We start from the raw sequence: 12,534 nt of genomic DNA on the forward strand, positions 1-12,534 counted from the left end.
AGTGATCTGTTTCTTTCCTTGGATATCTCATTGTGGAATAAGAGCCACATCATGGAAACTCCCACCATTGTGTATGTTTTTGTTTGGTGACGTGAGAAAGCCACTGAACCTCTCTGCCTCATAATTAACAGAGAGCATCTCAGGGGTGGAGCTTCCAGTGCACACGGGTTGTTCATGACCTCGGGTCTCATTTGAGTCTTTCAACGGCACGTGAGAGTCATGACCCCCATCTGCAAATGAGGAGACAGGGGCTCCCGGAGAGAAGTGGACACTGGGGACCCCTCCGGGTTTCAAGGCACCTCACTTGCCATCACTGTGCTCCAAGGGGCGGGTCAAGCTGGCTTAGCAGCTGAATTCCTGAAAGCACAGTAGGGAGTCATTTGAATGTGTTTTCATCATTATTTCCATCATCTGTTGAACCTCGGATTAGGCTCTCTGTCATTGTCCTCTCTCTCCTCACATTTTGGTTTATTTTTGGAAGTGATACCATTCGCTTTCTTTCAGAAACCTCTCTGCTGCGTTTGTAACCACACCCAGATGTAGAGGTCATGGTGGGACCTTCAGGGAACATATGAGTGCCTCTTCCGGCCCAATTTCCTGACGGGCGAGATGATACTCCTCTTCTCACATTCTGCAGGTCTTGGTGTGTTATTGTTAAATTTTCTCCTTGGGAGAGATTGCTTACTAACTCATAGCAATAAATACCAGTGAATATGTAACTTCGGCTTCTAATGAAGTACCTAGTGGATAGCAGGTGCTCAGTAAATGTTTGTTGAGTGACAAAATGTCTAAGCACATGGATATGTACCACCTGGGAGCAGTACCACCTGGGTCAGTAGGGAATCTGCCTGGGTCCTTGGCCTCGGAGGCCCCTGAACTTTGGAATGCCATCCCCAACACTGTCTAAGGGCCTTAGTGATCAGTATTGGCCAGAGTTAGCAATGCTATCCAGAGTGCTCTGGACTCACTTTGAACCCACTTTGCCAAGGTCCCCATCTCTCCCCTTTGGCATGCATTCCAACCTTCTACCTGGTGCATGCAGATGTCCCAGAGGAGCCCCAGGCCTTGCACCTAAGTAACAATCCCAAGGACCCATGACCAGGCCCCAGTTCCAGGAGCATCTTGCCTGCTGGTCAGAGGGCATTTCTTTTGTAGGATCGCACAAAATTGGGCTCTCAGAATGATGCTGAGTCAGGGATTTGGTGTGACTCAAATTGTTCGTATACACAGAGGACCCATAAAAATATTTGCATGGGCCTCCACATACATACCCTAGGGGTAACCCTTTCTAGAAAATCATTGTTCATTCATTCAAACAGTCATTCAACAGCGTTCATGCCTTCAAATGACCCACCAATTAAGTAGCGTAATCTCTATGAAAAGTGCTATGCTATTTAATAATGATAATTATCAGCAGTATGAATGTGTGTATGGGACCCCAGACAAAAAAGTGGTTAATTCAGCCAGCCCATGGTTTAAAGGCTCAACGTAAGAGAAATTTCTTTCGTGGAGGTGAAAGCATTAGGTTTGAAAGAATGACTAGTGTTTTTCCAGGAGGCTGTGCTGTGTTCACAGAAGAGAAAATAATGCTGTGAGACTAAAGGACATGGTGGTGGCTGGTGAAAGATGGCAGATGAGCTGGAAAGGGAGGTGGGGCCATAACATGAAGGATCCTGTCACCAGGCTGAGCTTTCAGAACCTCTTTTCTGCAGAAAATGCAGAGTCACGCAAATGCTTTTCAGCCAGGGAAGAGATGGCCAGATATATAGTCTGGAAAGTTCCTCCCAGTATCTGGGAGGGGGTGAGAAGGGAAGAAAGCAGACCCTTCTAGAAGTTCCAGGTAGGAGGCAACCAACACCTGACTAAAGGTAGGAGAAGGAGAGGCTGTAAAGACACAGCCAGTTGGTCCCCAACCCTGAGAAACAAGGGAGTCGGAGTCAGTCTCTCTTCTCGGGGCAGCTTGGCTATTTGAGGAAAAGAACTGTCTCCTTTCTCCCTTTCCTACTCTCTCCTCTTGTCTCTCCCTGTCTGACAAAACAGGACAGGGTGTGGAAACAAGAATCTCTCCTGGGTGTGAAGGAAGCTGAGATGAGTGGCATTTTAAGACAGTCCACCCTCCGGAAGGCTTTTCCAGAAAATCCCACAGTTCAGAGAAAGTGATAATTTCCAGCCTTCATGGAAGGCCTCCCAAAGCCTTCAAGGTTTAACTAGAGGGGCTTCGGGTGGGCTTGTCAGATGGCTTCACAGTGGCACCAGGCAGGGGGACCAGCTCTTCCGAGCGCATAGGGAGGGGGTCTGCGGTCTCTGCTTCATGGCCTGGTTCCTTCTCCCCCACCCCATCCCCCAGCACTCCCAGTCACATTGCTTAGTCCTCCTCCCCCTTGCCTGCCTATGGATCCCCATCAGGACCTGTTGCATCTCTGGAAATGACCTCAGTCAGTAGAATATTTGTTCTTTTTGGCTTTTCAAACAATGTCCTCGTTTTGCCAGAGGAAAAGGGAAAGAGACTCTCTAAACGAGCTGGCCACCCTTTGTTCTGAGCCCATAAATCTGGCGCGAGCACATGTCCGGCCTTCCCGCCCCTCCTGCATCTTTGTCCCCGCTGCTGATTAATAGGTCAGAGCTAACTTTAAACTGGCATTTCCTGACCAGCCCATCTCCCTGCCCCGACCCTGCCCACCCTGTCCCTCCAAACCCTCCATAGTTGAGAACCTGATTTCGCAGCACCCTGCAGCCTCCTTCTCCCTCAGGGATCCCCAGGGAGCAGCTCTAACTTTGGCCAAAGACGTCTGGGAGGTTCAGGATGCGGCCGGAGGGAGGGCTGAGGCTGAGGGGTGGATGTGCAGCTGGGTGGGTGCTTTCTCAGGGTATTTGTGCCCCCTGGGCCCAGACAGGCTTGGACGATTCCACCTGAACACTTTCAAAGGGGCCATGTGGAGAGAGGGTGTGTTGATAGTATATGCCAGTTCTGTGTCATAGAAGAGAGGCTACCGATGTGGAAAGGTGATCTTCACGTTGATCTAGTAAAGCAGGGTAGAAAAGCTGAGCTATCTGGTCACATAGCTTCTACATAACTATGTTTACTTAGGGCTTCCCTGGTGGTTCAGCCAGGGAAGAATCTGCCTGCAATGCAGGTAGACCTGGGTTAGATCTCTGGATCATGAAGATCCCCTGGAGAAGGAAAGGGCAAGCCACTCCAGTATTTTTGTCTGGGAAATCCCATGGGCAGAGGAATCTGGTGGGTTACAGTCCACAGAATCGCAAAAGAGTTGGACACAACTTGGCAATGAAACCATCATCAACCATGTGTTACCTGCTTAACAAGGAAGTGGAATATATATGTGTTTTATATATATATATATATATATATATATATATATATATATATATATAGGGAGGGGGTCTGCGGTTATATATATATATATAACACATATATATTCCAGAATATGTATATACTGATCTATGAGTGCATGCATACTCAGTTGTATCAGACTCTTTGTGACCCATGGACTGTAGCCCTCCAGACTCCTCTGTCCATGGAATTCCCCAGGCAAGAATACTGGAGCGGGTTGCCATGCCCTCCTTCAGGGGATCTTCCCTACCCGGGGATGGAACCCATGTCTCTTCTGTTTCCTGCATTGGCAGGCAGGCTCTTCACCACTAGCGCCACCTCGGAAGCCATCTATATTTATATCTGTATCTACATCTCAAGATTGGCTTCAGTTTTGTGAGTTGTCCTTGAACTCTGGGATAATCTCCAGCATCTCTGCAGTGACTATAACCTCCAGCTTGTCAAGAACCCAGTTAAGGGACTTCCCTGTTGGTCCAGAGGTTAAGACTCCGAGCTTCCACTGCAGAGGGCACAGGTTCTCTCCTGGTTGGGGAAGTTCCACATGCTGTGCAGTCCAGCCAAAAAACAAATAAATTAAAGAAGAACTCAGTTAATAAGAACTCAAAAGCATTTCCAACTTAGCCAATCTGGCTGAAAAGCAGCTCATCTAACAACAGCTTATGTATGTTGAAAACCTCCTGACATCAGACTTCAGCTGGGGGAGGCTGAAGCCACTCACATCAGTTCATTCCACCAGCGGTCTCAACTGCCAGTATTCTCCCCATCCTACAGGGAGGACAGCAGAGTCAGAAGAGGATAAGAAGCGAGGCTGCAGTCCATACAGCTAGGAAGGGAGAGTGGAGTGCCAGTCCCTGTGTTTCTGATACCAGTGGCTGTGTTCTTTCTTATATTCTGCTTCCCTTGTTGCCAGTTGGGGTTCAGAAAACACAGTTACCGTGTAAAAATCTCAGGAAGCTTAGCAAGAGCCCTCCTGCAAGTCCTCCTCTGGTACTAATAGCAGGGAGGTCAGCTCTGCAGGGTCAGGGGGTCTCCTAAACTCAATAACTTTCTTTGCTTTCACTTGGCGTCTGAGACCAGTGTGCACCACTGGACCCCAGAGTCTTGCAAGGTAGCAGCATCAAGGATAATAAAAAATGTACGGAGTGAGTGAGTGAAAGTCACTCAGTTGTGTCTGACTCTATGCGACCCCATAGACTGTACTCTTTGAGACCTCATAGACTGTAGCCTGCAAAGTTCCTCTTTCCACGGAATTCACCAGGCAAGAATACTGGAGTGGGTAGCCTACCCCTTCTCCAGGGGATCTTTCTGACCCAGGAATTGAACCAGGGTCTCTTGCATTACAGGCATATCCTTTACTGCCTGAGCTACCAGGGAAGCCCTAAAATGTACAGGGCTTATGGCCAATTTCTCTGCTTTCCCCACATTCTCAGCTGATCTGGAAAACAGATTCACTATAAATAAACAGGCCCTTGGAGCATCCAACATAAATAAACAATGCCTGACATCGAGCAAATCCAATTTGGATCACCCTAAATCCTGGCTTTGTGAGGCCCCGATGCCTTCCACACTTCAACAGTTATTCTTTTGGAATAAATACAGTTCAATCCAGGTTGGTTCTGGGCCTCCACATGCCAGAGGCTAGCTGCATGGTCTTATAAACCCTCCCACTATGATCCATTTCATCATCTGTAAAACAAAGGTAAGAAAGCTCATCACATGGAATATGTGAAATTCAATGAAGGTAAAGGACCTGATAAGATCTCTGGCCTGTGATAGCTATTAATACTAAAAATATTTGTTCCTTTTCTCTTTTTCCTTTGCAATTGATTTACTTATATAAAAATGGAACTGTTTTGCTTTCTTGGTCTCTTAAAAAATATTTCCATCCACCCTGGACTTTGATTGTCCTATGTCCTAGGCTAATGGTGGTTCTTAGCCATGATCAGTGGCTCAGTCATGTCTGGCTCTTTGTGACCCTGTGGGCTGTAGCCCACCAGGCTCCTCTGTCCGTAGAAATGTTCAGACAAGAATACTGGAGTGGATTGCCATTTCCTACCCCAGGGGATCTTCCCAACCCAGGGACTGAACCTGTATCTCTTGTATCTCCTGCATTGGCAGGTGGATTGTTTACCACCAAGCCGCCAGGGAAGCCCCTACGCTCTACTTAATCTTCGCCAAAAGACCAATTCCATAATGATACTTCCAGCGTTTCTCTCTTCCTGACAACAAACCCCCAGGAAAGAATATTCTTCCACTTTGAAACACAGCAAATTGAAGCTGGAGAGGCGGAGTGACTAGACTGAAATCAGAAAATGACTACAGACAGCTTGAAACCCAGGCCTGTCCATCTACCCTGCCTTCCCTTGAAGGAAGCACTTAGAATGGATGGAAGTCTCTTACAGAGCAGCCTTCAGTGTCAAGGCCATTGGCTCTCTCTTTCTCTTATTATTGTCTCTTTCATATGTGACTGTTCTATGGGCCATGTTCAAATGTCTAGTAAACCCAGAGGGTCCAGGGGCCCTGTGATTAGAGTCAGTATCTGGATGGGGATCTGGCAGGGTGGTACTTTTCACAATGATTACATCCAAAAGAGAATGAAGTCTGCCCACAAGAGTGCCTGATCCTGCCCGTTGGTCGTGCCCCCCTTCACCACTGATAAAGTGGTAGAGGATGTTTGGGATAGGTGTTCTTTCTTGACTCTGGAAATGAAACTTTGCCATGTTTAGCTGCGGACACATCTGCCGAAGCAGCCACACATGTTACACAGTTGTGATTCCCACCCGCTGGCTCTGGCCTGACTGTGGGCAGAGGACACCATCACTTTTCTTGCTCAAGGATAAGCTGTGGTGATGAAAATAGGCTTTCCCCCCAGCGCACCCCAACCCAAGCAAGAGAAGACAAGTGGTTCCACTCAGTCTGTGGGAGGGATCCCCTGGGATGTGGGCGGCAGAGTGAATCCTGCCTTCATAGTCAGAGAGACCCAGGTTTCAATTCCAGCGCTCAGTCTGAACTTGCTAAGCTTCTGCTTTCTCCCTGGAGAAGCAGAGACAAGACCATGACTTGTCTACGGTGAGGAATAGGAGGCAAGGTTTATATCAGAGCCTGGTACTGCAGACTTTGTTTATCAACTCATTTCATCCTTACCACAAACCCTATGAGCAGACACTATCATTATCTCCATTTTGCAGAAGAGGAAACTGAAGCAGCGGGAGATTATGTAACTTGCCCAAGGTCATGTAGTAAGCGAACTGGGATTCCATCTGGGGTGTCTGTGTTCTTATCTAGGATTCCACACTGCCTCTCACTACAGGACATGGTAAGCCCTCAAGGCCCCTTACACATGTTCTCTCGTCAGAACAGGATCTGTCCTATGAGAGCTGAGACATGAAATTCAAATATGATAAGCCAGAGTGGAAATCCATAAAAAGAGTCTCCCAGAACAGTGGGACTTGTCAATATCAGGACTGTGGTAATTACGCTTTAGAAGAAACTCTATGAAGGCCATTTTACCATCCATGCTTTATGGGAAGTCACAGCGGTATCTGGGCAGAGCCCATCCTGGCATCATCCAAGCCAGTCTCAGGTGATAGACCTTAAGAGTTACAACTCCATGGACACAACTATCCTCATTGAGTCCATCTGCCAAGGGGAAAAGAATGTCTGATGAGAATGACTTGAATTTCTAGTTGACCTGATGACTCTCTCCTTATAAATGAATGCACTGACAATCTGGTTTTCACATCCATCCCTTTGTGTTTGGTTGATATGAATCTTCCATGAGACACTATTTCTTTTGTAATTAAATCAGGTTTCTGATTGCAGCAATACTGATGGACCTAGAGATTATCATAGTAAGTGAAGTAAGCTGGAGAAAGACAAATATCACGTGATGTTGCTTACATGTGGAATAAAAGAAAATAATACAAGTTAACTTATTTACAAAACAGAAACAGACTCACAGACTTGGTAAACAAACTTGTGGGCAGTGGGGAGGGATGAATTAGGAATTTGGGATTAACATATGCACACTGCTGCTGCTGCTGCTGCTGCTAAGTCGCTTCGGTCGTGTCCAACTCTGTGTGACCCCATGAACTGCAGCCCACCAGGCTCCTCCATCCATGGGATTTTCCAGGCAAGAGTACTGGAGTGGGGTGCCATTGCCTTCTCCTGTAACTGCTGTATACAAAATAGATAACAATAGGGACCTCTTGTATAGTATGGGGAACTCAATACTCTGTAACAATGTACATGGGAAAAGAATCTGAAAAAAATAGCTATCGGTATATGTATAAAAGAATCACTTTGCTGTACATCTGAAACTAACACAATACTGTAAGTCAGCTATGTGTGTGTGCTCAGTCACTCATTATATGGTTGTATAAGGTAAATACAACAGTCCTTTTCATTCTCCTACTTTCTTCTGCCAGCTGTAGGGATGGTCAGGCCTGCATGGTCTGACCAAGCTCTAATGGTCCATGGGTCCCAATCTCTGGGTCTTGAGTCTCTCAGTGTGGTTTATAATTGTGTTAATAAGGCTGCTCACAGACAGTTGTCATGGTGGGGGGTGCTGTAGTGGGAGGCCTGGAGGGAGAGTTGTTCAGTCACTCAGTTGGGTCTGACTCTTTGCGACCCCATGAACTACAGCAAACCAGGCTTCTTCGTGTTTCGCTGTCTCCCAAAGTTTGCTCAAACTTATGTCCACTGAGTCGATGATGCCAGCCAAACACCTCATCCTCTGTCGTCCCCTTCTCCTCCTGCCTTCAGTCTTTCCCAGCATCAGGGTCTCTTCCAAAGAGCCAGCTCTTCACATCAGGTGGCCACAGCACTGGAGCTTCAGCTGCAGCACCAGTCCTTCCAGTGAATATTCAGGGCTGAACATTCAGGACGGAGGGTAGCTCTGTGGAATTTTGACTATGTCTGTCAACACCGTAGTCCCAGCAACCCAGCTAAGGGATCTAACGGCTGGGGATGGTGTTACAGTGCACAGACCTATGGAAGTCCTCACCACAGTGGCAAAAAGAGCAGCGGTCTCAAGTCAAGTAGCTGTGTGCATGCTGGGGACACACAGAGGTGTATTGTTTCAAAGGCTGGGGGGAGTGGGGTGAGTCTCTGTTCACTGGCTTGGAAGGTGGTCCAAGGTCTACTTTAAAGTGAAAACAAAATTCAGGCTTAAGAACATTCCATAGAGTGGAATTCCATTTTTGGTGTAAAAGATTATACATGTTGTAAAGTCAGAGAGAAACACCTAGAAGAAGATAAACACTTAACTGCTGTTTATAAAATATAAATTTATTTGGAGGCTAATTACTTTATAATATTGTATTGGTTTTGCCGTACATCAACATGAATCCTTTTTTTAAAAATTTAACAATTCAGTGCTAACTTTGCTCAGGACAGAGAGGGTGGGAGATGAATTTTTTTTTTTTAAATTTATGGAGTATATGTTTTTCATTTTTTCCTTCTAGATAGTTTCTGTAGATTCCTTCTTCTTTTTTTTTCTTGATGTATTTCTATATCCTGTCAACTACAAATTGGCACTTACCAAGAACCTTGCCATGGAGAAGGAAATGGAAACCCACTCCTGTATTCTTGCCTGGAAAATCCCATGGACAGAGGAGCCTGGTAGCCTACAGTGCATAGAGTCGCAAAGAGTCGGACACGACTGAGCGACTTCAGTCACTCACTCACTCAAGAACCATGCCAACAACTGAACAACAAAAGGCCTTTGCCATCTGCCTCTACTGAGATTGGACCCCATGCTGCTGCAGCTGATGACCTTCAACAGACCCTGAGGGCGTTCACGGTGGAGTGAGGCCCTCTGTGCTCCAGGGAGTCTGGTGGGACAGGTCTTTAGATAGCTGGATGTTTTTAGGAACAGATTTTATGATCTCAATCCTTGCATCTCATCTCTGTGAGTGAAAGTGAAAGTCAGTTGTGTCTGACTCTTTGCGACCTCATGGACTATACAGTCCATGGAATTCTCCAGGCCAGAATACTGGAGTGGGTAGCCTTTCCCTTTTCCAGGGGATCTTCCCAACCCAGGGATTGAACCCAGGTCTCCTGCATTGCAGGCGGATTCTTTACCAGCTGAGCCACCAGGGAAGCCCAGTATCTATAGAAGCACTAAATCCCTTCCTGGTGACATCAGATCCTCGTGACTAACAGAAAACCTTTTGTAAAATGAGTGCTTCATGGCACTGAACTCCGCCTTCACCAAAACCTTATATATTGATCTTGCCCCACTGCCGCTTTGGAGCAATCTCTCAGAGCTATCCTGGTCTGCAGGCCTCATTTTGCCCCAATTAAAACTTAACTCACAACTCTCAAGTTGTACATCTTTTTTTAATTGACAATTATTTGAATGAAAGTGTATTGTTTTTGTAAATAAAACCAGTGCTTTCTAAAAAGGATCGATGGTGGTCTTTATTTTTTTCTTCTGTTAATAATAGGTTTTAAAATTACAAAGCTAATACATCCTTGAAAAAATTTAAGACACATAAAATGTTACACAGTGAATAGTAGGTCTTCTCACCAACCTTCTCTCCAAAACTTCTACGCAGACGCTACTGTGTATGTGACAAAATGTCCTTTTTAGACCACTCATGGAGGCCACCGTGTTCTGCACTTTACTTCTTTTTTAGCTTAATAATATATTGTGTAGAATTTTTCCTGTAATGACATATGCAGATTATCATATGATTGTTTCATGATTTACTTATCAGACATTTAGGTTACGTTTTCCTATTTTAAACAGTGTTGTAAATGATGTATGTGGAATGTACATATGCTGCTGCTGCTAAGTCACTTCAGTCGTGTCCGACTCTGTGCGACCCCATAGACGGCAGCCCACCAGGCTCCCCCACCCCTGGGATTCTCCAGGCAAGAACACTGGAGGGGGTTGCCATTTCTCCAATGCATGAAAGTGAAAAGTGAAAGTGAAGTCACTCAGTCATGTCCGACTCTTCATGACCCCATGGACTGCAGCCTACTAGGCTCCTCTGTCCATGGGATTTTCCAGGCAAGAGTACTGGAGTGGGTTGCCATTGCCTCCTCTGGGTATGTACATATAACAGGATGGTAAATGGAGGCTCTTTTAGGCTCTGTTTCTCAGCCTTAGACTGAGCCTCTTAGGGTTAGCCTCAGTTGTGTCTCCAGATCCCTAGAAACAACACAGTCAGTAGTAAATATCTCCCTCCCCAATCCTAAATGAGGCCCTAACCCACCTAAGCAGGTCCTGCTGAGATGTACAGCTAGTGTGGACCATCCGCTGACGTGAGTCTTCAGAGGGCAGACAGGGTTGAGGCTGGGGAGGGAGAACTCTTTTCAAGAGTGTGGTCAAGCTGACTTCAGTCCACTCCCCACCTCCTTCCAAAAAGTAGGTTGGATTAAGTCCAGTGAGAAAGGTTCAGTGAAGACTCTTGAAGAACATGGCATCAGATTCTGGGGCCTGAGCTCGGGACTCTAAAATCAGTGAGGAGAGGCCGGGCTGGGCTGAGGTGGCAGAAAGAGAGAGCATCTTGCTGGGAACAAGGACGCTTCCTCCAACAAAGGCTAGAAGAACCTGGGTTCTGAGCATCTAAAAAGGATCAGCAGGTGAATTTCCTGGCAATCCAGTGGTTTTGATGCTGTGCTTCCACCACAGGGCACAGGTTCAATTCCTGAACAGGAACTTAAGATCCCACATACTGTGAGGTACAGCTAAAAAAATATAAAGAAAATAAAATAGTAATAGAAAGGAAGAAATAAGACCAGCAGGAGAGACAGAGAGAGGGAGAGAGAGAGACAAGGGCTATTTGGAGGAGACTAGTCCCAGCAGGGTTTCAGAAGGAACAAACAAGGGGACTGCCCAGGGCCTAAGGCAAAAATTAAAGGGAACGCGCAGGAGAAAGATGAACTGATGCTGAAGCTTCAGTACTTTGGCCACCTGATGTGAAGAGCCAACTCACTGGAAAAGACTCTGATGCTGGGAAAGATGGAGGGCAGGAGGAGAAGGGGGCTACAGAGGATGAGATGGTTGGCTGGCATAACTGACTCAATGGACATGAGTTTGAGCAAGCTCAAGGAGACAGTGAAGGACAGGGAAGACTTAGCAATAACAGCAACCAAATAACAGCAACGCAGGAGGAGGCCTCCTGTATCTAGGAAATTGTTAGCAAAGTTCCCAAAGGTGGGATTTCTGGGAAACTCAAATAAACCATCCAGCCCAGAGGGCACAGCACTGCTGGCCAGGTGAAATCCCGCCCCTTTCTCTAGTTCCTCTTTATGTGGTCCATCCTGAAGATTATTCAGAGTTCTGGTAAATACACTGGTGTGTGCTTTGAAATGACGGAGACTTTCATGCATGAAAGGATAAGGTAAAGGACACAGTGAGAAAAACAAAGTTGCATTCTAACGGCCACTTATCAAACCTGGTTCATTCTGCATTCTTTGTGAACAAGTGTGATTTTATATGCACCATAAATTTCTACAAGTGGGATTCTGTGCAAGCAAGAATATATTTTAAATTTTGATAGATGTAGTCAAATGTCCTCCACATAATTTGTTCCATTTACGTTTCCCGGTGATTAATGAAATTGGCATTTTCCCACTTTCCTTTCCACTTTCCTTTCCTGCACATCCTTTCCACTCTATAAGTTTCAAACATTTTAATCTTTGTAACTCTAACAGGTTAAGAAGAATGATATTTCATATACAAAAATATTTTCATTATGAGAAAAATTAAGGTAGTTGTAATGTTTTTTCTTCTATGAACACCATTGCAAATGTCCCTTGCCATCCATTTTTTAAATCCTATTGGTTTGTTGGTCTTTTTCTTATTAATTTGTAAGAACTCTTTACATATTAAGGCATTTTGTTGTTGTTCAGTCACTCAATCTGGTTCGACTATTTATGACCCCATAGACCGCAGCATGTGAGGTTTCCCTGTCCTTCACCATATCCTGGAGCTTGCTCAAACTCATGTTCATTGGGTCAGTGATGCCATCCAACCATCTCATCCTCTGTGCCCCTTCTCCTCCTGCCCCCAATCTTTCCCAGCATCAGGGTCTTTTCCAATGAGTCAGTTCTTCATATCAGGTGGCCAAAGTATTGGAGCTTCAGTCTCAGCATCGGTCCCACCAATGAATAACTCTTGGCTTATCACGTTACAGATATTTGTCTATATGTTATTATTTGCCTTTTGT

Source organism: Capra hircus, chromosome 8 (genome assembly GCF_001704415.2).
Source record: "Capra hircus breed San Clemente chromosome 8, ASM170441v1, whole genome shotgun sequence".
In the NCBI taxonomy this organism is placed as follows: domain Eukaryota; kingdom Metazoa; phylum Chordata; class Mammalia; order Artiodactyla; family Bovidae; genus Capra; species Capra hircus.